This window comes from Suncus etruscus, chromosome 2 (assembly GCF_024139225.1).
Source record: "Suncus etruscus isolate mSunEtr1 chromosome 2, mSunEtr1.pri.cur, whole genome shotgun sequence".
NCBI classification, from domain to species: Eukaryota; Metazoa; Chordata; class Mammalia; order Eulipotyphla; family Soricidae; genus Suncus; species Suncus etruscus.
This window is the reverse complement of record NC_064849.1, coordinates 37,758,064-37,782,212: the sequence shown is the minus strand read 5'-3', so window position 1 is coordinate 37,782,212 and position 24,149 is coordinate 37,758,064. Positions and strand designations below refer to the sequence as shown.

Below are 24,149 nucleotides of genomic sequence, written 5' to 3'. Positions count from 1 at the left end.
GATTGCAAAAGCAACTCACTAGCTACCTCAGTTCCTAAAAGTGAGTCAGGTTGAGCTTTAGAGCCAAGCAGTAACTGCCCTCTACTAAGAAAAACATACACAGTAACTTCCAACAGAAGGCTGTTTCGTCTGTAATGGAAATCTGTTGCTGAGTGCAGTCATCTTTAATATCTCAGCTACACCTTTACAGATAAATTTCTACAACTTCTAACTCAACACTTAACTGCTTTACCCTGCACTGCAGTGTTAGGGAGATATATATGGTCTTTCCTTAAATCTGCTAGCTTCACCTCTTCCTCTGAAGCTTTCTCATGTCTTGGCCTTCATACAACTGAAGAGTTAGGGTTTTGCTCTTAGGTTAGGCTTGGGTTATGGGAGGTGTGGCTGGTTTTATCTTTTATCCAACCACTCAAACTTTCCCCATATCAGCAATAAGCAATGATTTTGTTTCTTATCAGTCATGTGTTCACTAGAGTCAAGCTTTAAATTTCCTTCCCTTTGTATTCCCAACTTCTCAACAAAGAAGAGCAAGCTTTCAGCCTATCAGTCTTGACATACATTCCTTCCTAAGCCTCAACATGTCTATCTTCTGACTTAAGTGAGAGCCATTCTACACACCCCTTTCACTTTAAAGTCATTATAGGGATATCAACTGATCTATTTTCTTTTTTCCCCTGAATTCAGAAAATACTTTAAGAAAAGAAAGAGGAAAAAAAGGAAAATGAACAGAAAATCTCTCATGGCCGGAGAAGGTCTCCTATACACAATTACCAACTGGTCTAATTTCAATATGGCTATCTTAAGGAATGATATGCACAAGGAGATGAAGAACTACAGCCAGTAAATGCAGCAGTCAGATCATGCATATTTATCAATCAAGTTCTCCATTTTATATAGTGGGTAGTGGTACCCCAAAATAACTGATAGCAGCATCAAAGATCATGATACCATATAAAAGAAAGAAAAGATACAGCAATAGAAACTGCACAGACAGCTCAAAAGGCTGAGTGCACGCTTTGCATCCCTCACAAGTACCATTTGTCCTCCTAAGCACTGTTAGTAGCAATCCCCAAGTATCCCAATGTTGGCTCCCCAAGATGTACATGATTATTTTTAAAAAGTTAAATGATGTCGAGGCCTGAGAGATAGCATGGAGGTAAAGCATTTGCCTTGCATGCAGAAGGACAGTAGTTCAAATCCCAGCATCCCATATGGTCCCCCGTGCCTGCCAGGGGCAATTTCTGAATGTAGAGCCAGGAGTAACCCCTGAGCACTGCCGGATGTGACCCAAAAACCAAAAATAAAATAAAATAAAATAAAATAAGAATAAAAAAGTTGGGGCCGGAGAGGTAGCATGGAGGTAAGACATTTGCCTTTCATGCAGGAGGTCATTGGTTCGAATCCTGGTGTCCCATTTGGTCCTCCGTGCCTGCCAGGAGCAATTTCTGAGCCTGGAGCCAGGAATGACCCCTGAGCACTGCCAGGTGTGACCCAAAACACACACACACACACACACACACACACACACAAAGAATAAAAAAGTTGAGCCCAGAGAGATAGCACAGCGGTGTTTGCCTTGCAAGCAGTCAGTCCAGGACCTAAGGTGGTTGGTTCGAATCCCGGTGTCCCATATGGTCACCCGTGCCTGCCAGGAGCTATTTCTGAGCAGACAGCCAGGAGTAAACCCTGAGCACCACCGGGTGTGGCCCAAAAACCAAAAACAAAAAAACAAACAAAAAAAAGAGAATAAAAAAGTTAAATGATGTCAAAATTACAAATATTTGACAGAGACATGAATGAAATCAGCTTATGCTACTGTATAAATGGCAACAATACAATCTGCTTGATATAGCACTATCCCAAATTTTTAATCTAGAAAACCCAGAGTGTAGGTAAAGCTCAATAATGTACACAGAGCCTAGGTATGCTTACTCTAATTTTCTCCTACCTTTACTAGTAGTTACTAAAGAGTATTAATCTAGTAGTTGCCGCCGCCATATTTGTCAGCAAATCTCAGGTCCTAATACATAAAGATCTCCACATCCATCTTGAGGTACCACCTTATTAAAGGATACCATCATTTCTTCCACTGACTACTATACTCCTTGATTCCCTTCTGATTTTCCACACCAGGTCAAAGTGACCCATTCAGCATGATCCTATTATTCCTCTTCTGAAAATCCTTTAACAGCTCCAATCACATGTGACATAAAATCAAATGCTTTAACATAATCTATAAAATCCCACACAATAAGTCACATCTACTCCTCTAGTTTTATCCTATGTCATCCTCCCCACTTCCCTGCTTCAGCCACACTTACCTCCTTTTTATTCTAAGAACTAATAAGAAAGCTCTTTCTTGCCTCTCTAGATTTTAACAGGTTATTTCACTCTTTAAGTTCTGATTTCTTTTTTTTTTTTTTTGGGGGGGTTTTTGGGCCACACCCGGTAACGCTCAGGGGTTACTCCTGGCTATGTGCTCAGAAGTTGCTCCTGGCTTGGGGGACCATATGGGACACCGGGGGATCGAACCGCGGTCCGTCCAAGGCTAGCGCAGGCAAGGCAGGCACCTTACCTTCAGCACCACCGCCCGGCCCCAAAGTTCTGATTTCTTATAATCTTTTAAATTTTAGTTTAAGTTCCATGTTTTCAAAGAAGCCTTTCATAACCACCCTAACAAGATACTATGTCCTTCATTATTACTTCAACCATGCCATGATTCCACATATCAAAATTTGTATTTGTTTTGCTTGTTGTTCACTGGAGGAAGAGGGAGCTTTCTTCCCTACCAAAATTTAAAGACATTCTCTAATTGAATCCCCATTTTATTTTCTAGAGCCTGGCATAGTACCTGGCATACAATATTTGGTTTAAAAATATCCATCTATTGAAAATTGTAAAGATCCTGGACCAGATAGATAATACATCAGGTAAAGTGCCTACCTTGCAAATAGGTGATCCTAGTTCAATTCCTGGTACCCTGATCACTGCCCAATGGCAACCCCATGAACACAGTATTAGAAGTAACCCAAGAATTGCTGGACATAGTTTAACAACCCCAATTTAAGTATCTTTTGTTACTCTAAGAAGACATTTATCCCAACAAAGAAATATCTTTAAAATCATCAAGAAATAAAATGTAAGATTAGCTATATTGAAATATCTCATTTTGTGTCAGAGGGAGGATAGACACAGAATGACTGCACTCATATGTGTGTGTATATATGCATATAAGACAGTATGGGGCCAAAGCGAGAGGACAGCGGGTAGGGGGCATTTTGCCTTGCACACAGCCAACCAAGGACTGACCTGGGTTCGATCCCTGGCCAAAAAAAAAAAAAAAGCTTGCCACAAAGAGCAGTTAGGGCAGAGAAGAAACCACAATAATAGTTGGAAATGATCACACTGGACAAGATTACACTGAAAGGAGGTAAAGTGATATATAAGATAAGTGATATATAAGATACCCCTTTAGTAACAATACTGGAGAGAGAGAGGAGAGAGAGGAGAGAGAGAGAGAGAGAGAGAGAGAGAGAGAGAGAGAGAGGGAGAGAGAGAGAGAGAGAGAGAGAGAGAGAGAGAGAGAGAGAGAGAGAGAGAGAGAGAGAGAGAGAAGAAAACTGTGCCATAAGGGCAGGCAGGGAGGAGGGGAGAGGAAAACTGGGACATTGGCTTGGGCTTGGAGGACCATATGGGACACCAGGGATCAAACCACAATTCATTCTAGGTCAGCTACATGCTCGTCAAATGCCCTGCCACTGCACCACCACTCCGGCCTCGTACACTATGTAGTCTTAGGCCAAGATTCTTTGTTTTACTAAGCTACTGACATCAGTTTTGGTTTCTACTTTCCCTCCAATTCCTAAAACAAATAAACAACTCTTAGAATGTTTCTCAATGTCAATTACATGTAAAGATAGGCTCTACAAATAAAATGCTGAAATACATTTTTGAAATTATTTTTGTAACATAATCCCTAATATTTATGGAAACACAAAAAAACACTGGATATTAGTTTTACTGTTTAATCACAACCCTTTAGTCTCAGAAAGTATTTACTCACCCACTAACTATGTCTATCTTACAAATTCCTTTCATTTCAGAACTAAAGATGTTGAGTATCCCCTTCATCTTATTCTTATATTTTGACTTAATCATTCAAACCATTAAAAGGGGAAAGGAGAAAAATGGATGAAGCTTTTTTTAGAAATAGTATCAAGTAATGAGTTAAGGGCCCGGAGAGATAGCACAGCGGCGGTTGCCTTGCAAGAAGCCGATCCAGGACCAAAGGTGGTTGGTTCGAATCCCGGTGTCCCATATGGCCCCCCGTGCCTGCCAGGAGCTACTTCTGAGCAGACAGCCAGGAGTAACCCCTGAGCACCGCCGGGTGTGACCCAAAAACCAAAAAAAAAAAAAAAAAAAAAAAAGTAATGAGTTAATAAAACCCCATATTCCAGATACCAAATGACACCAGACTCAGACACCATGGATCTTGGATATCACTCCCCAAAATAGGGGTTTGTCCCTATTTAGAAACCTCTCAGTTAGACCCCTGTCTCTTCTCTAACTAAGAAGAGTAGCCTGGGAAGGGGGCGGAGGAATAAAAACCCAAGATGGATGATGGGGGCGGGCATGGTGTTGTTGCGGTTGATATTGGCAGTTGTGTTGGTGGTTGGAAGCTGGCTGGATTTTCCAAAGGGCTTTGCTGTTAGGCCACCCTCCTGCCTGTTTCCTCCATAAAACCCACTTGAAGAAAAAAAAAAAAAAACGGTCTGGTCAGAGTCATTCCTGCATGGCAACAAGCGGAAGCTGAGTTTTTTTACGCATGAGAGTTTAAAGTTATTGATTTAAGAATATCAGGGCTGGAGAGATAGCACAGCGGTAGGGCATTTGCCTTGCACGTGGTTAGGGTGTTTGCCTTGAATGTGGTTGACCCAGGACAGACCTTGGTTTGATTTCTGGCATCCCATATGGCCCCTGGAGCCTTCTAAGACCAAGTTCTGAGCACAGAGCCATCGGGTGTGGCCCAAAATCAAACAAACAAAAAAAGAAGCACTCAAGAGGCCAAGCAATGGACATAGACAAGAAAAATAAGCTAAAAGCGACCAAATCAAAACACAGCATCTAGTTTTTTGGGTTTTTTTGGGGGGGGATGGTCAAATCCGGTAGTGCTCAGGGCTACTCCTGGCTCTACGCTCAGAATTGCTCCTGGCAGGCTCAGGAGACCATATGGTATGCTGGGATTCGAACCAGTCCTTCTGCATGCAAGGCAAATGCCTTACCTCCATGCTATCTGGCCCCGTGCATCTAGCTTTTAATGCAGAAAATTCATTAGGCACTGAAGAGTGACATTTTTCCTGCATCTTATGTGGGAATTCTAAAATAAAAATGGGTGGGAGAGATACTTCAGTGGGCAGGGCACTCACCTCGCATGTGACTGACCAGGATTCAATCCCATATGGTTCCTCCAATCACCACTAGGAGTGTTTTCTGAGTGCAGAGCCAGGAGTAACCCCTGGGCACTGCCAGGTATGGCCTAACCTCCACCCGCCAAAAAAAAAGATATCATTAGACATCTGGAAATTTCACTTGTTTTCTTGCCTAAAGCTACATAACAGAAATATAAATACTGGGGTAGAGGGGGAAGTTATGTTCAAAGACTGACTTAGACTGATGAAGCTCTGCCCAAAGTAAATAAATACTGCCTTCCTCAGATTGCTGAAATTTTGTCAGTAGCAACTACTTTCCTTTAGGGTCACTCAGAGCTAGGGTGAAACAGTCACTCAGACCATTCATTCTATGTCTCTGTACCAATACCATATCATACATTGACACGTTATTTTTGAAAAATGAATCCCATGCTTCCCATACATTTATCTGTTTATCACCAAGAGGCCTAAGAAAAATAAGATACCTTATGCTACATGCTATATATTGAAAATTAAGAATCACACAAAAAAATTAAGGACTAGATTGTAGAAACTATAACTTAAAAGAGGGAGTGGTTCATCTTAGGGAACCAGTCCACTGTCTTGCATTAGTTCATGACTAAACACCAAATGGGAAAAAAAAATATTATGTAAGTGTTGGTGGTTTAATAGTGGAAACGACAGACAAACTCAAAATGCCACCTACGGGTTAACAGCTCATTATCTGAATAAATCATATATTAATATAACAAAGCAAACTGAGTCTAGCACTATCAAAAAAGAAAATCCAATTGTAAAAAAAGTAAAAACTGTCTAAGAAGTTACTGGTTTTATATTAGAATTTTTATTTCACAAAATACGTTATCAACCTTTTGAATTAAATAATCTCTCCAAGTTTTTTTTTTTCGATGTAAAAATAATTACAATACCTTTTAAAGTCTTTTCTCTGTTCCTACTACTGTTTAAAAAGGGGGCAGGAGAGGGCAGGAGCAGTGGAGCAGGCTGTAGGACATTTGCCTTGTACGCGCCAACCTACGACAGAAGGCAGTTCGATCCCCTGGTGTCCCATATGGTCTCCCAGGCCAACAGCGATTTCTGAGCGCATAGCCAGAAGTAACCCCTGAGCATCAATGGGTGTGGCCAAAAACAAAAAACAAAAAAGAGGGGGCAGGAATGACAGTGGGTAGGACATTCACCTTGGATGCGACCAATCCAATCTGATCCTCTGGTATTCCATACTGTACCCTGAGCCCATTAGGAGTCCCCAGAGTGCAGATCCAGGAGTAAGCCCTTAGCAATGCAAAGAGTGATTCAAAAAGAAAAGAAAAAGATACTATTTAGAAGGAGAAGGGGGATATAAAAAGATAATACAGAGCATAAGGCATGAATATGGTCCCCCGGGTCACCGGGAATGATTCTTTAGCATAGAGTAAAGAGTAAGCCCTGAGCACAGCTGGGTATGATCCAAAACTGAAGAATAATCAGTTAAAAAAAAGAAAGTGGTTCTGGGGCCAGAGCAATAGCACAGTGGTAGGGTGTTTGCCTTGCACATGGTTGACTCAGGACGGACCTAGGTTCGATCCCAGCATTCCATATGGTCCCCTGAACCAGGAGCAATTTCTGAGCACATAGCCAGAAGTAACCCCTAAGCATCACCAGATGTAGCCCAAAAACAAAACAAATCAAATAAGCAAACAAAAACTGGTTCTGAACCGAAGCGACAGCACAGTGGGTAGGGCTTTTTTATTTTTTTATTTATTTTTTTTTAGGGTCATTCTGTTGGTGCTAAGGTTATGGGACCCTGGGGGATCGAACCTAGACTAGTGTGCACAAGGCAGACATCTTACGTCCTGCACACCACTCCAGCTCCAGTGAATAGGGCTTTTGTCTTACAAGGTGTAGAACCAGGTTCAATCACAGGCATCCCATATGGTCCCCAGAGCCTGCCAGGAGCAACTTCTGAGCGAAGAGCCAGAAGTAACCCATGAGCACCACCAGGTGTGCCCCCAAAACCAGAAAAAAAAAAGTGGTTCCCTTTTTATTGGGGAGATGCCAGATATGGTGCCCAGGGTCTCATATTTACAAAGTATGTTCTCTACCACTGAGTAAAATACCCAATCCTCAAAATTAATCCTTTTCTAAAATCCTCTTGCAGAGTCAATCTAGAATGAGTTCTCCACAAAATAGCAGTGCATTCTATTTGTCACTATCATCTAGAATACTTAAGTACATATGATTATTAGTGTACCAGTAAAAACATTCCTGAATTTATGGAGTTATTTAAAACAGAAATACTCTGCTTTTGGAAGTACCAGCTTTAGTTCAGTTGACATTTGCTTGTTTCATAAAAATGGAAACAAGAAAACACTGGCAATAAAGAATGCAATTATTTCCAAGCTCAGTAAAAGTCCCCTATCCTTCCTATCCCCATCCAATAATGGTCAACAACTCTTCCAAGACCATATTATTTAGTAATTATATTGACCATTAACATTTAAATCTTTTACATTGGATACATCTTTCCAAGTCCTATTTTACTACTTCTCCCCTAGTTGGTTTTTTCTCCAAGCACTACGGTACCTGCCTCTCGAGCATCTGTTAAATTTATCCCTTCTCCTTATATGTTTATGTGTGTAAGTCCTGAATCACCATTATTTCATTCTTCACAAAATTAGCATTTAAAATAAAAACTTGATCATTTTACTTCTCTACTTAAAACAAAAAGCCTTCTCAGTGTCTCCTTCATTAAACTGGTTTAAAACCTCTTATGTTTTATATATTTTTTAATTTTAACACCATGGTTACAAGGTTGTTCACACTACAGGGTTTTTTCCCACAGATAAGCTGTCCAGGATTGAGTTACAGTCATACAATGAACAACAATCTTCACCAGTGCGCATTTTCCACCACCAATGTCAACAGTTCCCTCTCACCCTCCCTGATGCACTCTTTTTCCTCTCACCTACCCATCCCTTTCCTTTTTCTTTTTCTTTCTCCCTCCTTCTTCTTTTCCCTTCCCTTCCTTACCCTCCCTTCCCCTCTCTCCCCTTTCCCTCTTCCAACTGCACTCTTCACTCTTTGTGGCAAGCTTCCTACCATGTACAATATTTTTGTTTTGTTTTGTTTTGGGGTCACACCCAGTAGCACTCAGGGGTTACTCCTGGCTCGCTCTACTCTCAGAAATCGCTCCTGGCAGGCTTGAGGGACCATATGAGATGCTGGGATTCGAACCACCATCCTTCCGCATGCAAGGCAAACAACCTGCCTCCATGCTATTTATGACCATCTTTGTCCTGTTTTGCTCATGTTCTGGCCCACACGCAAAGTAACACCAAGGTGGTTTTATTTTTCTTTCTTGTTTTATTTTTGTGATGCTAGGAATTACAGGTCTCTCTCACAGATAAGGTACATACTTTACTAATGCACTACCATATCCCTAGTCCAATGCAATGAAATTTAAAAGAACAAAATCTGCTCAAATATAACTGCTTCCAAGTCTTTGCTGACCTTTCTGTCAAGGCAAGTAGGAGTCTTTTAGAATGAAGTATCACATTCCATTATGTGTTATGTACCTTCCTCCACTATAGTAAGGGTCTATGATCTTGTTTTTTAGTTTTGGGGAGGGCAGCACACCGCATGGTACTCCAAGCTTATTTCTGGTTCAGGATCATCTCTGAGCTCACTTCATCATATGAAGTGCCAGAGATTGAAGGGTAGGCCTCCTGCTATTTCTCTGGTTCCTGAAGTCTTTGATCTTTTACTTTTTTCTTTTTCGGTTTTTGGCCATACTGTATGAGATGCTGGGGGATAAAAACCAGGTCAGCTGCATGCAAAGCAGCCCTACTTACCCACTGTACTATTGCTCCAGCACATTTTGGTCTTTTTCATTAGCAAAATATAGTTTAATAATTAATGTGGAAAACTAGTTATTCCACAATGGAGTTTTTGTCAGACATTTAAAACTCTTACTGCCAGCTTTATGTATACACAGGAAAATGATAATGATAATTAAAAATAATGAAATGATATTTAGTTCACTATAATTCAAAACAGAAGCAATGAGAAGTTAAACAGAAACATCGAAAAGTTAGGCATCAGGTTATCTTGTAAAAATTGAGTATTTTTAGTGTTCTCGCACTTCTTGACAGTCACATTTTTTTCTAGTGTGAATACACTTGCAACATTTTAACCTTAATTCTTTTTAAAGTCATGAATCTAATTGTTCCTTTAAAATGTAGTTTTCTGTGGACCTAACTTCCTCTGGGGCATTTTCTTTCACCTTTGTATCACACATCCCTCTTCACATGTATGTCAGTAAATCTACCTTCATGGAATTCCTTTGTCTGCACATCTCACCTAGAGGCAGCATCTATATTCCAATTCCTTCCATAACTTCATTTATGTTTAATGCAAATTTCACTGGTAGCATTATCACTTTCTATTTCTACACATTTATCTGTGTTGGCTAATCCCCTCTCTCAGTTATCCATCTCTGTAAAATGTCTCATGAATTTTTTCAATGAGAGACAAGACAATACAACTACACATTTTGCTATCTATACATGACCTATAATACAAATAATCAGAGATCAATCACAAACATGATTTAAAAAATGTGAATTACTAATAACTGATCAATTAGTTACTTTGTCATTTACAAATTTTACTAGCAGAATGAAGAGCTAGAAACTAAATTAGTGCTTTATGGAATTACTGATAGCTAATTAAAGTACAATGGCAACTAAAATGTAACCAAGCTATTGAATGACAAGTATTACTTAACTATTAAGCATGAAAGGTGAAACAAGAAATTGAAAATCATACAACATCCATGATTTCAAATAGTTGTCACATTAAGAAATGTTTCAAGGTCCCAGAGCAATAGTACAGCAGATAGGGTGTTTGGCTTGTATTCCATATGGTTTCCTGAGCCTGCCACAGGGTAACTTCTGAGTGCAGAGTCAGGATTTATCCCTGAAATCTGCAAGGTGTGGCCCCAAAACAAAATAAAAAGGTTTCAAGGCCAGAAGACAGTACACTGGGTAAGGCATTTGCCTTGAACACAGCTGGTCTGATCCAATCACTGGCACCTCATATGGTTCTCAAAGCCTGTCAGGTGCGATGCCTGAGTGTAGAGCAGAAGTAAGGACTAAGCACTTCCAGGTGTGCCCTCCCCATACAATATTTCTAATCCACTAGAAACTATAAGCTGCTCCTAAATTCAAACTGCTCACATTTTTAATTAAAAGTATCCCTCTCAATTTTGGCTTATTATTATAAGGATTTAATGACTAAAGCAAATGAATTCACTAAGTATGTAAAACATTTAGAAATAGAGCTTCTGGTAAACATAAACAAATTTGGACCAGGAAGATAGTTAAAGGGGTTAGATCAACCAGGTTCAATCCCTGGCACCACACGATATAGTCCTGGAAGCCACTGTACACTGTCAGGGTGGCCCTGGCAACCCCTAACACAAGACTTGATAAGTAGAGGTCTACTTATCCTAGCACCAAATCACAATAAATGGGTAATTTTTTTCATACATAACTAACTGAAATATTTTAAATGCACTCATTAAAATATCAAAACAAGGGGCCGGGTAGGTGGCGCTGGAGGTAAGGTGTCTGCCTTGCAAGCGCTAGCCAAGGAAGGACCGCGGTTCGATCCCCCGGCGTTCCATATGGTCCCCCCAAGCCAGGGGCGATTTCTGAGCACATAGCCAGGAGTAACCCCTGAGCGTCAAACGGGTGTGGCCCAAAAACCAAAAAAAAAAAAAAAAATCAAAACAAAGTAAAATCAATCAAATTAAAAGCTCTTATTTTTTTGGGGGGGAGGCCACACCCGATGACACTCAGGGGTTATTCCTGGCTATGTGCTCAGAAATACCTTCTGGCTTGAGGATCATATGGGATACCGGGGATAGAACCCAGGTCCATCCTGGGTCAGCCGCATGCAAGGCTAATGCCCTACCTCTGCACTCCAGCCCCGAAAAGCTCTTTTTTTCATACAAACTCAAAATAAGTCTCTTTAATTTATTGGAACACACGTATACTAAGTCAAGCCAGCTGAAAAGCTTTATCAGATCACATAAACCATGAATGCAATTACAAAATGTACAAAAATAGAAGGTACGCCTATTATTTTCATTTCAGGAGGTGGGTGCTTTCTATTCAATACTCCAAAAGTACTACTAATTTGGTGAAACTTGGCTTAGTTCCTAAAAGGCTAGACTCAGAGCCATCCAATGTTAACATCTGACAACCTGTAAGAGAATAACATCTTGGCTAAATTCATCATTCAATATTTGACTTACAGAAGTAATGATTTTTCTTTTAAATGTAATCAAGGCAGTATTTAGGGAATTAACTACTTAGCTGAAGAGTAATTTTCCAGCATACAAAAAAAAAAAAAAAAAAAGACATGGCAGTTTTTGATTGGCACTGACATTTAAAATTTTATTTTAGAAAGTGGGGCCAGAATAATAGTAGAGTGTGTAAGACATTTACTTTGCATGTGACCAATATGATTTGGATCCTCAGCATACCATATGACGCACCAAGCACCACCACGAATAATTATTAAGTACAGAACCAGAAGTAATCCCTGAGCACTGTTGGGTATGGTCAAAATTAATAATAATAGCAAATATTATTTTAGAAAATACTAACTTTCTAGAAAGTACTAACTTAGATAGTACATAACTAAATCCTAATACAAAACTAGTGTGTAGGGACTGGAGAGATAGCATACAGGTAAGGAGTTTGCCTTGCATGCAGAAGGACAGTGGTTCAAATCCTGGCATCCCATTAGGTTCCCCGAGTCTGCCAGGAGTGATTTCTGAGTGTAGAGCCAGGAATAACCCCTGAGTGCTGCCGGGTGTGACCCAAAAAAAAAAAAAATAGAGTGTAGACTACTGAAAATATATTTCTTGGGACCCAAGGACTTGCTATTGCTTATGTCTTATGTTATTAATTTATATGATGAATGAACTTCAAATCTGTAAAACAATGTCTCTCCCTATTTAAAAAAACTTAGCATCTCACAGCTCAAGTCCAACATTAAAACTTTTCAACGTGATTTACAGAAGGTACTTAATGCATTTGCTTAATTCCTTAAGCCTATCAAGTCACTAGTTCTGTGGAATGCTCTTTTTTTTTTTGTTGTTTTGTTTTGTTTTGGGCCTGGTGACACTCAGGGGTTACTCCTGGCTATTGGGGGACCATATGGGACACCGGGGGATGGAACCGCGGTCTGTCCTAGGCTAGTGCTCACAAGGCAGACACCTTACCTCTAGCGCCACCATGCAGGCCCCCTGTGGAATGCTCTTATATGACTAAATTTCTTCCAGTACTTCCAATAATCACCTTCCTTTGTTCCATCTCTCAGGCTAGAACTTCTTAGCTTTTCCCAATCTGTTCTTCCATCCGATGTTGATCTTCTCTACTACTCTTCTGGCTAATTCCTATGCCACCCTTAGCTCTCAGTTTTTAAGTAATTTCCATCAGAAATCCTTCATTATAGACTTGAAGTTCTTCTATACATATTTCCAGAACTATTTCAACTATCCTAACAACTACTTCATCACATTATAAATCTTTTTTTTTTAACATTATAAATCTTAAAGACTATTTTGCTCAAGATTTTGACTGCAAGTAAGGAATGAGTCCAATTCATTTATTTCTTCATACTGTACTGAAAAACTAGTACAACAAAAACAGATTACAAACACCAAAAACAAAAAACAGACTACAAAAACAAAACACCAGTAAAAACTGTTAGTGGCTGGAACAGAATCATTGCACACTGTTTCTTCATTCAAAAAATTAGTTTATCACATCACCATGGCATAGCTTAACTCTGCTTAAAAGGTAAACAGGTGGGCCCGGAGAGATAGCACAGTGGCATTTGCCTTGCAAGCAGCCGATCCAGGACCTAAGGTGGTTGGTTCGAATCCTGGTGTCCTATATGGTCCCCTGTGCCTGCCAGGAGCTATTTCTGAGCAGACAGGCAGGAGTAACCCCTGAGCACTGCTGGGTGTGGCCCAAAAACAAAAACAAACAAACAAAAAAAAAGGTAAACAAGTGGGGCCGGAGCAATAGCACATCTGTAGAACGTTTGCCTTGCATGCAGCAGATCCAGGACAAACCTGGTTCGATCCCCAGCGTCCCATATGGTCCCCCAAGCCAGGAGCAATTTCTGAGCACATAGCCAGGAGTAACCCCTGAGTGTCACTAGATATGGCCAAAAAATCAAACCTCCCCCACAAAAAAAAGGTAAACAGGAGGCTGAGGTACAGGGGTTAAGATTCTTGCTTTGTACACAATGAGGTAGCACTGCCTACCATGTCTGTTTCCAAAATAAACAACAATAAAAAGAGGAGATAAGCAGCAGAAACCAGAAAAACAGTACAGTGAGTGTGGTACAGCCTTGTACAGTCAACCCAGGTTCAAATTCCCAACACCCCATATAGTTCCCCAAGCCTCATCGAGGAGAGATCTCTGGGAGCCAGGAGTAAGCTCCAAGCTCTACAGGTAAACTATAGCAACATACTTACAAGGGGCACAGGTATGTGCATGTCTTCTCCAACACTGTAAGTCATGAGCCTAGAATCCTCAACACACAATGTCAATGTATTTCTGAAAGGTGACTGGCACATTTGTTTACAGAGCATTGTAATCCTGACCATCCTATTACTCAATCCAATGAAGAGCTGTCTTCATCAAGGGAGCCAGAAGGCAGAGAGGCTACAGTAAGTAAACCATGAAATGTAAGACTCCTGTAATTCCTCTCTAGCTAAACTGTACAGTTAATTTGCCAGAGATAGACTATTCTATTCACTATCTGCTCAATTTATTTATTTTATTTTGTTATTTTATTGATTGACTGATTGATTGGTTGTTGGGCCACACCCAGCGATGCTCTGGAGTTATTCCTGGCTCTGCACTCAGAAATCGTCCCTGGCAGGCTGGGGGACCATATGGAATGCTGGGAATCAAACTGGGTCTCCCTCCACTCCCAGTCGACTGCATGCAAGGCAAATACCCTACCGCTGTGCTATCTCTCTGTCCCCTATCTGCTCAATTTAGTTTCTGAGATCACATCATGAAGGAAGTGAAGCAATGTCCCCATAAAAATCAGGCACAACAGATAGTCATTCCTCATGGTCTAACATCTATCTGATCATGAGTGGCAATCACCAACTGATGCTGGCTGAAAACATTAATTACCCATCCTCAAAACCATAATGCACACAGAAATTTAGAACTGGGATCCTGAACAATACAAAATAGTCAATAAAAGATTCAAAAGATTAAGATGACACACTGTGGAAATGAAAAAGTAGACACATGAGTGCTAAGCATGGCTTGCAATGAAAATATAGAAAAATACCAATGTCAGCAGTGCATAATCTTCAAATATAGAAAACATAAAATAACATTTTCTAAGTCCAATAGTACAACACTGAAGTAAATTGTTTCATCTGTAATGTTACATATCCACTATAAAGCACAGATCAATAAACAACGGACATTGACATTTTTGTAGACCAAAATAATTTTCTATAAATTTTTTATCATCTCATGTCATGAAGAGATGGCATGCATCAAATTGAATTATACAATTTTACCATATATTTACAAGTATTCTGTGTATTCTAACTTGTAAAGATCAGTAATAAATGATTTATTTAGTAAAAATAGTTTAGTAATTACTCAACTTAGTAATTTATCTAGTAATAAGTTATTTTAAAATAATACCAGTACTGTGTTTCTTAAAAAGAGTTTTAAATAGGGGCCGGAGAAATAGCATGGAGGTAGAGCGTTTGCCTTGCATGCAGAAGAACGGTGGTTCGAATCCCGGCATCCCATATGGTCCCCTAGCCTGCCAGGGGCGATTTCTGAGCATAGAGCCAGGAGTAACCCCTGAGCGCTGCCGGGTGTGACCCAAAAACCAAAAAAAAAAAAAAAAAAAAAGTTTTAAATAGAGGTCAAAAGACAGTACAGCAGTTACTGCACATATTAGGCATGAAGTGACCCATTTGTGTTCCCTGGTACCACTTGGTCTCCCAAGCATCACCAAATATGACCCTGGAGGCACCCAAGAATTAGCAGGATGGCCATAATGATACCCAAAACCATAGGTCCTCAAGTTTCTTGAACATCACTTGGAAGTCCCATCCCAAAATGTCACATAATGGTCACCTACTTTTAGGGATAAAATGCATAAAATTTGACTGTGCCGAGAAATATAGTGTTTCATAATTGCTACTGCATAGTCATTACTCTCCAAAAAGAAAGACTTTAAATAATGATTATAATGGCTATACTAGTAACAACCCAGTGAAATGTGGTAAATATAAAGAAAACTTTAATACTTCAATTTACAATTCAAATTTTTGCTGTATGTTTACATAGTATTTGAAGATAATTGATATATAATTTTATCAAGCTTTACTGAGATTAGACTAATAATAAAATACCACACTTAGATTTCACATTACCTCCAAAGAGCAGGTACTAAACTAAGGTCATTAAAGTGAGATTGAAATTTCAAGGGTGGTTAGGGCAAGAGATCTATAGGGACTTAGGCCCTTACTTTATAAACTGCCCAAACTGGTTCAAATTCCCACCAACACATATGGTCCCCGAAGAACCACTTGAGATTACTCCCAAGTAAGAGTCAAGAATAGCCCTGAACATTTCTAGGTGTGGCCCAACCCCACCCCGAGAAAAAATAATTAGGAGTGGTTAAAATCATATGCCAAAATTATATTTATTAGGTGGTGATATCTTAAACTAAGTTCTATATACTAACGTCACTATACTTTATAACATTACCACTAATATCAAGAGATGACACCACAAAATTAAAAAACAATTCTGGAGACCGAAGCGATAGTACAGTGCAAAGGTGTTTGCCTTGTAAGCAGCCAACAAAGGACGGACTGTGATTACAAAACTGGAATCCCATGTGGTCCCTTGAGCCTGCCAGGAGTGACTTTTGAGCACAAAGCCAGGAGTAACACCTGAGCGTGGCCAGGTATAACCCAAAAACAAACCAAAAATAAATAAATAAATAAATAAATAAATAAATAAAAATTCTGCATACAGAAGAAGTGGCTCGCCTTTATAAAAAATATTTTCTAAGGAGCTGGAGAGAGTACAGCAGGCAGGGTCTACCAAGTCTTGCCTAGTGTGATCTCAGAGCACAAAGTAAAAAGTAAGCCCTGAACACAGCCAGGTATGGCCCAAAAATCAGGAGAAAAAAAAAAAAAACAACAACACTTAATAAAGGGTAATACATCCCACTGAAAGAGCCTGGATTGCAATAGTCACCACTCTACTACAGGATACACTACACAGGATAATGTATGCACTTCATAACTGATACTTACACCTTGTAGAAACCCAATAAAGCAACTGCTATTATCCCCATTTACAGTCAGTCAGCGATAGGACCAGGTCCCGGGGCATTAAGGTGTACTAACCAGGACTATCACAAAGCAGACTGTCCCATCACACACTGAACCTGTGCTCCACTACAGTACTCCATCGTGGTGACAGAATTTCTCAACACCCTGCATAAAACTTTTTTTTTTTTTTTTTTGGTTTTTGGGCCACACCCGGTTACGCTCAGGGGTTACTCCTGGCTATGTGCTCAGAAGTTGCTCCTGGCTTGAGGGACCATATGGGACACCAGGGGATCGAACCGTGGTCCGTCCAAGGCTAGCGCAGGCAAGGCAGGCACCTTACCTTTAGCGCCACCGCCCGGCCCCCAAAACTTTTTTTAATTAATATGACAGTGTCATACTGTTCTCAGTTATTTTTAAGTTTGAAGGCTATGAAATTTTTTAAATCTAATAACGAACATTAAGGAGCATTAAGCTGGAAGGCAACTGTCCAACAGACATTTTCTTCTACAATCAATAATGCTGGAACTTTATTGATGATTTATTCATAAGCCTAAGTGTTCCATTAAAAAAAAAAATCAAAATCATCATTGCACCAATGCTTTAGACTTCGAATGATGCTTAAAATACCTGCATTTTTTTTTTTTTAGTTACAGCATAAGACAAAAATAGTATAGTTAAATGTCTAAGAAAAGATTCACTATAGATTCTAAAAGTAGATGTTATATCCTCTGGGCTGGAAGCCATCAGACCCTAATCTTAAATATTATATTAAGTTCACCCCAAGGATGCACTAAAGCTGATTAGTCCCTACACAACAAGATAGCACATAACTGAGTCTGGAAAATAGATGGAAAGGAAAAGAAATCCAAATAAAACCTCTAAGTTGAATTGAATCATGTACTGCCTATCTTCTCTCATAAACACAAATTCATTTAGAAGTAGAATCATTAGAGACTGAGCGTAGTGTAACGGATACGGCGACTGCTCTGTCATGCAGCTTACCCCGGGCATTCCGCGGTTCGAATCCCGACTTCCCACATGAGCTTGGCTTCTGGCTGAAGAAGTAGAATCATTAAAACTAAGCTAAACCATTAACAGATAAAACACAGGGTCAGAGATAATTCTGAAACGAAGGTACTTGCCTGGCATGCAGAAGATCCTGGTTTGATTCCTGGATCTTGATATTGTCCCCCAAGTACTGCCAGGTAAACAAAACCAGGAACAGCCCGAGTCTTGTCTGGTGTGCCCCAAAACTACCTTTACCCACAAAAAAATTGTAACTTGTATTTTACAAATAATTCTAGGTCAGACACTATGAATAACTGAATAGTCTCAAAGAAGAAAAGTACACTTTGTGTACACATTGTGTCTAGAATATACAAAGAAGTTAAGCAACTATGGAAACAACAAAACTTAAAAAAAAAAAAAACTTATTAAAAAATAACATAAAAAAAAACAACAGGCAGATAGAGTTCATTTAGAAGACATTTAAGGGCCTGGAGAAATGGCATCATAGCTCAGTACCTGCCCTGCCAGCATATGGTTATGTACTCAAATTCCTAATGTCCCACACACGCCGACAAGAGGCCCGGGCAGCTGTTCTATCTGAGCTCAGCAGCTCTGCCATGTGTGTTTCTCAGCACAAGAGACTGCCAGTCACAATACAGCCATGTGTGGTGCTACAAGTAGGAGTTTGACTCCCAGCAAGCAACCACAACTAAAAAGTAGTGTGTGCACCAGGGCCCTGCAGGAAGTAAGTGCAAGAGCTACCACAATCATTATTTGTTGAGTGAGTCCTACAGTCATAAGAAGACAAATCACTGCAAGCACCACAGCCTGAGGTGCAACCCTAGTGTGAGCATCACAGCTAAAAGCTGTGAAGGGAGCACACAGTATAACAGGTAGTATGTTTGCCTTGCATGTAGCAGACCCAAGTATAATATCTGGCATCCCATATCATGTTTTCCAAAACTGCCAGGAATAAGCTCCAAGCACTGACAGCTGTAGTCCAACAACTATAATAACAATAAAAAGTTTAAATTGGGCAAATACCACTGTCGGGCATATGAGACAACTCTTGGTAATCACATTATCTTTAATAATGGGAAGGGGTGACCATTGGTGACCAAAGTGACAGTATAGTAGGTAATGTGCTTGCTTTGCACAAAGCAGAGCTATCTATCACCAGCACTCCAATTAGGGCCCCTGCCTGTTAGGAGTAATTACTGAGTACAGAGCCAGGAGTAAACTCTGAGCATGGCCAATGTGAACCAAAAACCAAAAATCAACACAAACAATGCCCAGAAAACTTCCCAATATCATTGGGGAAGTGTGAATTAAAATTATGAGCTACCACTGCATATCAATCATTAGACAAGCTAACATAAAAAACACTATGGCTGGGGGAAAGACTCAAGACAACTGTAACTCTCATGGAGCTTTTTGTTTTTAGTTTTCATACTGTGCTGACAAGGCATGCAAAATGATATGGAAACTTTGGAAGAGCCTGGCAGCTTCTTAAAATGTAAGCATATACTTAGCATAGTACCACCCAGCAATCTTACTCATAGGTAGTTATCCAAGAGAATTGAAAATCCAAGTTCACAAGAATGTTATGAAAACAACCCAGTCATAAACTCATCTAAACTGGAAACACAAATACTCTTCAACAGGCATTGATTCTGAAGCAGTTTATAAAATGGACTCTGCAATAAAAAAAAAAAAAACTCCTGATACAAACACACATGAATCTAAAATGAATTATGTTGAATCAATTAATTTAAATAAGTATATCAATTAGTGAAAGAAACCAAACTAAGAACTATGTAAGTATGATTCCATTGATAGGACATTCTAGGAAAAGGCAAATCTTCAGTGGCTTTCAGGACTATGATATCATATGTTGATTATAAAGAAAAAAGTATTAGTAAAGTTCAGTATCTTAGTTGTGGGATTTTTATGTTGACTACATACTTGTTGAAACTCAAGTGGGATGGGGAGAGAGTTGAACAGACCAGGTATATGCTTTGCATTCAGGTATCCTCAGCAGGTCCCCAGCTCTGCATGGTCCCACTCATGCCAAAACTCTTAAGTAGAGCCCAAAACAAAAGAACAAATTTGTGAAGTGTTCCATATTTTTAGAAATGAGTGTTGGAATACTGTATGACTCAAATTCAAACATGCACAACTTTTTAACGGTGTAGCTCATGCTGATTCAATTAAAAAAATGTAATTTAAAAAAACTACAGAAATTCAACAAACTAAAAATGATATCACTGTCTATATTATAATTCAATGAGTCTGACATTAAGAACAAAATATTTTTGACATAGTGAAAACATAAAATTTGTGATAATTTCTAATGATAAAATTTGTTAAAAATTAAAAGAATTACAAATCTATAAATTTAATTCCAAAGACAGGATATCACATCTGAAAAATTTTTTTTAAAAATATTCTCTTGGGCCCGGAGAGATAGCACAGTGGTGTTTGCCTTGCAAACAGCCGACCCAGGACCAAAGGTGGTTGGTTCGAATCCCGGTGTCCCATATGGTCCCCCGTGCCTGCCAGGAGCTATTTCTGAGCAGACAGCCAGGAGTCACCCCTGAGCAATGCCGGGTGTAACCCAAAAACCAAAAAAAAAAAAAAAATTCTCTTATTAGAGTATGTGTTTTACTGACACAAGTCATCATTTTGTGACCTGCCATAGCATTAACAACATTCATTTTTATTTCAGTACAAGAGTTTAAATAAAATACATACATTAGCTTTTTTCAAAACACTTATTAGTTTCTAATGTATATAATATTTGCATATGCCTAGGAACACTGTTATATCACTCCTTTGTTATAACTGAATAAGAAACATTACTTATGAAATATACTAAGTAAAGTACTAATTTACTACTGAAGTTGTCTTGGTTATACATTTTTCAAATCTCTGGAATACCATCATCCACTTACTGGTCCATTCCACTTTAGAAATGATAGGAAAACAGCAGTTAATAGCTCTTTGCACATTACAGAGGCAGGTGTGTGTCTGGAAGTGAGAGGAAGGGTGGAATGAGAGCTATTTTTCTTGTCCTTTAGGTAGTAGGAAAACAAAGCAGTTCCAAACTAGGCTCCTTCTGAATAGCACAGTTCCCTCATTATCAGTGATGCAACCTATTAATAAGTTAAATACCTTGATTACATTTTAAATCTCCTTGGTTTTTCCTAGATAAATACACTCAGGCACATTTGAAATGCTGAAGAGAAAACACACTAATTTGTATAGCATGACTATTGTTCACATAGTTTGTTTTTATTTAATAATATCTTTATTTAAACACCTTGATTACAAACATGATTGTGATTAGGTTTCAGTCATGTAAAGCACACCCCCCTTCACCAGTGCAACATTCCCACCACCCCCAAATCTCCCTCCAACCCACCCCACCGCCACCTGTGCTCCTGACAGGCTTTCCAGTTCCCTCATTCATTCACTTGGTTATGATAGTTCGCAGTGTAGTTATTTCTCTGACTGCACTCACAACTTTGTGGTGAGCTTCATGAAGTGAGCTGGAAGTTCCAGCCCTCCTCTCTTTGTCTCTAAGGATTTTTGCAAAAATGTCTTTCATTTTTCTTAAAACCCATACATGAATGAGACTATTCTGTATCTATCTCTCTCCCTCTGACTTATTTCACTCAGCATGATAGATTCCATGTACATCCATGTATAGGAAAATTTCATGACTTCATCTCTCCTAACAGTTGCATAATATTCCATTGTGTATATATACCACTGTTTCTTTAGCCATTCATCTGTTGAAGGGCATCTTGGTTGTTTCCAGAGTCTGGCTATTGTAAATAGTGCTGCAATAAATATAGGTGTGAGGAAGGGTTTTTTGTATTGTATTCTTGTGTTCCTAGGTTATATCCTTAGTGGTATAGCTGGATCAAATGGGAGTTCAATTTCCAGTTTTTGGAGGAATCTCCATATTGCTTTCCATAAAGGTTGGACTAGATGGCATTCCCACCAGCAGTGGATAAGAATTCCTTTCTCTCCACATCCCCACCAGCACTGATTGTTCTCATTCTTTGTGATGTGTGCCAATCTCTGTGGTGTGAGATGGTATCTCATAGTTGTTTTTATTTGAATCTCCCTGATGATTAGTGATGAGGAACATTTTTTCATGTGCCTTTTGGCCATTTGAATTTCTTTTTTTATCAAAGTGTCTGTCCATTTCTTCTCCCTATTTTTTGATGGGATTAGATGTTTTTGTCTTGTAAAGTTCTGTCAGTGCCCTGTATATTTTGGATATTAGCCCCTTATCTGATGGGTATTGGGTGAATAGTTTCTCCCACATGGTGGATTGCTCTTGTATCCTGGGCATTATTTCCTTTGAGGTACAGAAGCTTCTTGAGGAGGCCACACCCAGTGACACACAGGGATTACTCCTGGCTATATGCTCAGAAATTGCTCCTGGTTTGGGGTTCATATGGGATGCCAGAGATCGAACCCAACCACTGCACTATCGCGCCGGCTCCAGTTTCATACTTTTTTTTGTATCTCATCAAAACATATCAAAAAGTTGCTTTGTATGGGTTTTTCCTTTTACATTTTTCTGGGCCATACCTGGTACTGCTCAGAGCTTATTCCCAACTCTTTGCTTAGGAATTATTCCTGATGGTGTTCAGGAACCATACTCCAAGCGAGCAACTGAACATGCAAATCAAGCGCCTTATTCACTATACTGTCTCTTCAGCCCTTTATTTCCATTTCACAGATGTTAAAGTCTACTAAGTACACAGGGTTAATGGTCCATGATCACACAAACCAAAAAAGGGGTAGAGCCAGAAAGTTGTTTTTTCACTACTCTGCACTCTACTGTTATATCTACTATTCTCTTGAAAGAGCTAACATTATGGGACTCCTATACCTGTATAGTTGTCTAAAAACAACATCAGTTACCTTACCTAACAGCTAAATTTTTAAGAAAAAGTATATTAAAAAGAACCTAAAAAGCCCTGATTCATTGTATACCTGAAATTCAACTATGAAGAACTCTGTAGATCACAATTGTTTAAAAAAAAAAAAAGAACCTAGAAAAAAACATTCTGAAGTAAATCTTTCACAGATAACATTCTTTTGTTTTGTTTTGTTTTGTTTTTCAGCCTCTGTAGAAACTGTCAAAAAATTGCCAATGCCAACTATATTTCAAGTTGTCATGGTGGGGGTTGGGAAAAATTTTCAATTAGCAATTCCTGAGCATGGAGGCAAGAGTAAGCCGGAGCAATACCATGGATAAACCTCACTGGCTACAATACTGCCACTTCAGAATGCTGACTATTATTTAAAAAGGTTAGAAGGCATGGGGTAGGTGAGAGGAAAACAGGGGACTTTGGTGGTGGAAAAGTGCATTGGTGAAGGTTGTACATTGTATGACTGTGACTCAATCATGAACAACTTTATCTGTGGGAAGAAAAACTCTATTAAGAACAACCCTGTTGAACCGAAGCGGTGGTGCAAGCAGTAGGGTATTTGCTTTGCTCAGGCTAACCTCGGAGGGACTGCAGTTCGATTCCCCAGCATCCCATATGGTCCCCCAAGCCATACTGCATATGATCCCAAACCCCACTAGGAGTGATCCATAAGCACACAAGCAAGAGTAAGTCCTGAGTACAATGGGTGTGGCCAAAAAAACAAACAACAACAACAACAAAGCAACAAATACAAATTAACTCTAGTTCAAATCAAATAGTATTTGAATAGTATTTGCTGATTTAAGGAAAATATGGTATAAACTCCTAGAGATATACCCTAGGATCACAAAAACATAGTACAAAAATGCCCTCTGCACTCCTATGTTCATTGCAGTACTATTTATCATAGCCAGAATCTGGAAGCAACCCAGATGCCCAACAACAGATGAGTGGCTAAACAAACTGTGGTACATATACACAATAGAATACTATGCAGAGGTCAGAGTGGTGACGCAAATGGTAAGGCATCTGTCTTGTGTGGTTTAACACCCCCCCCCAGTTGTCCCATATGGTCCCCTAAGCCAGGAGCAATTTCTGAATACATAGCCAGGAGTAATCCCTGAGGGTCACTGGGTGTGACCAAAAAAAACAAACAAATAAACAAAATACTATGCATAGACACTGATGGACATGGAGATTATTATGCTGAGTGAATGAGCCAGAGGGACAGGGATAAACATTGAATAATCTCACTTATCTATGAGATATAAGAAAAATAAAAGACTTTTATGGTGTGGATGCTATTCAGAGACAACAGATAAGAGGACTAGAAGGACCAGC

The 24,149-nt window shown here is 39.4% G+C and overlaps 1 protein-coding gene and 1 pseudogene across 4 annotated transcripts in view; both read right to left on the bottom strand.

Annotated features, from left to right (window-relative positions):
- Nucleotides 1-24,149, bottom strand: part of FERMT2 (FERM domain containing kindlin 2) — a 104,846-nt gene that overhangs the window by 75,004 nt on the left and 5,693 nt on the right. The window lies entirely within an intron of this gene.
- Nucleotides 22,992-23,170, bottom strand: LOC126003000 (uncharacterized; annotated as a pseudogene).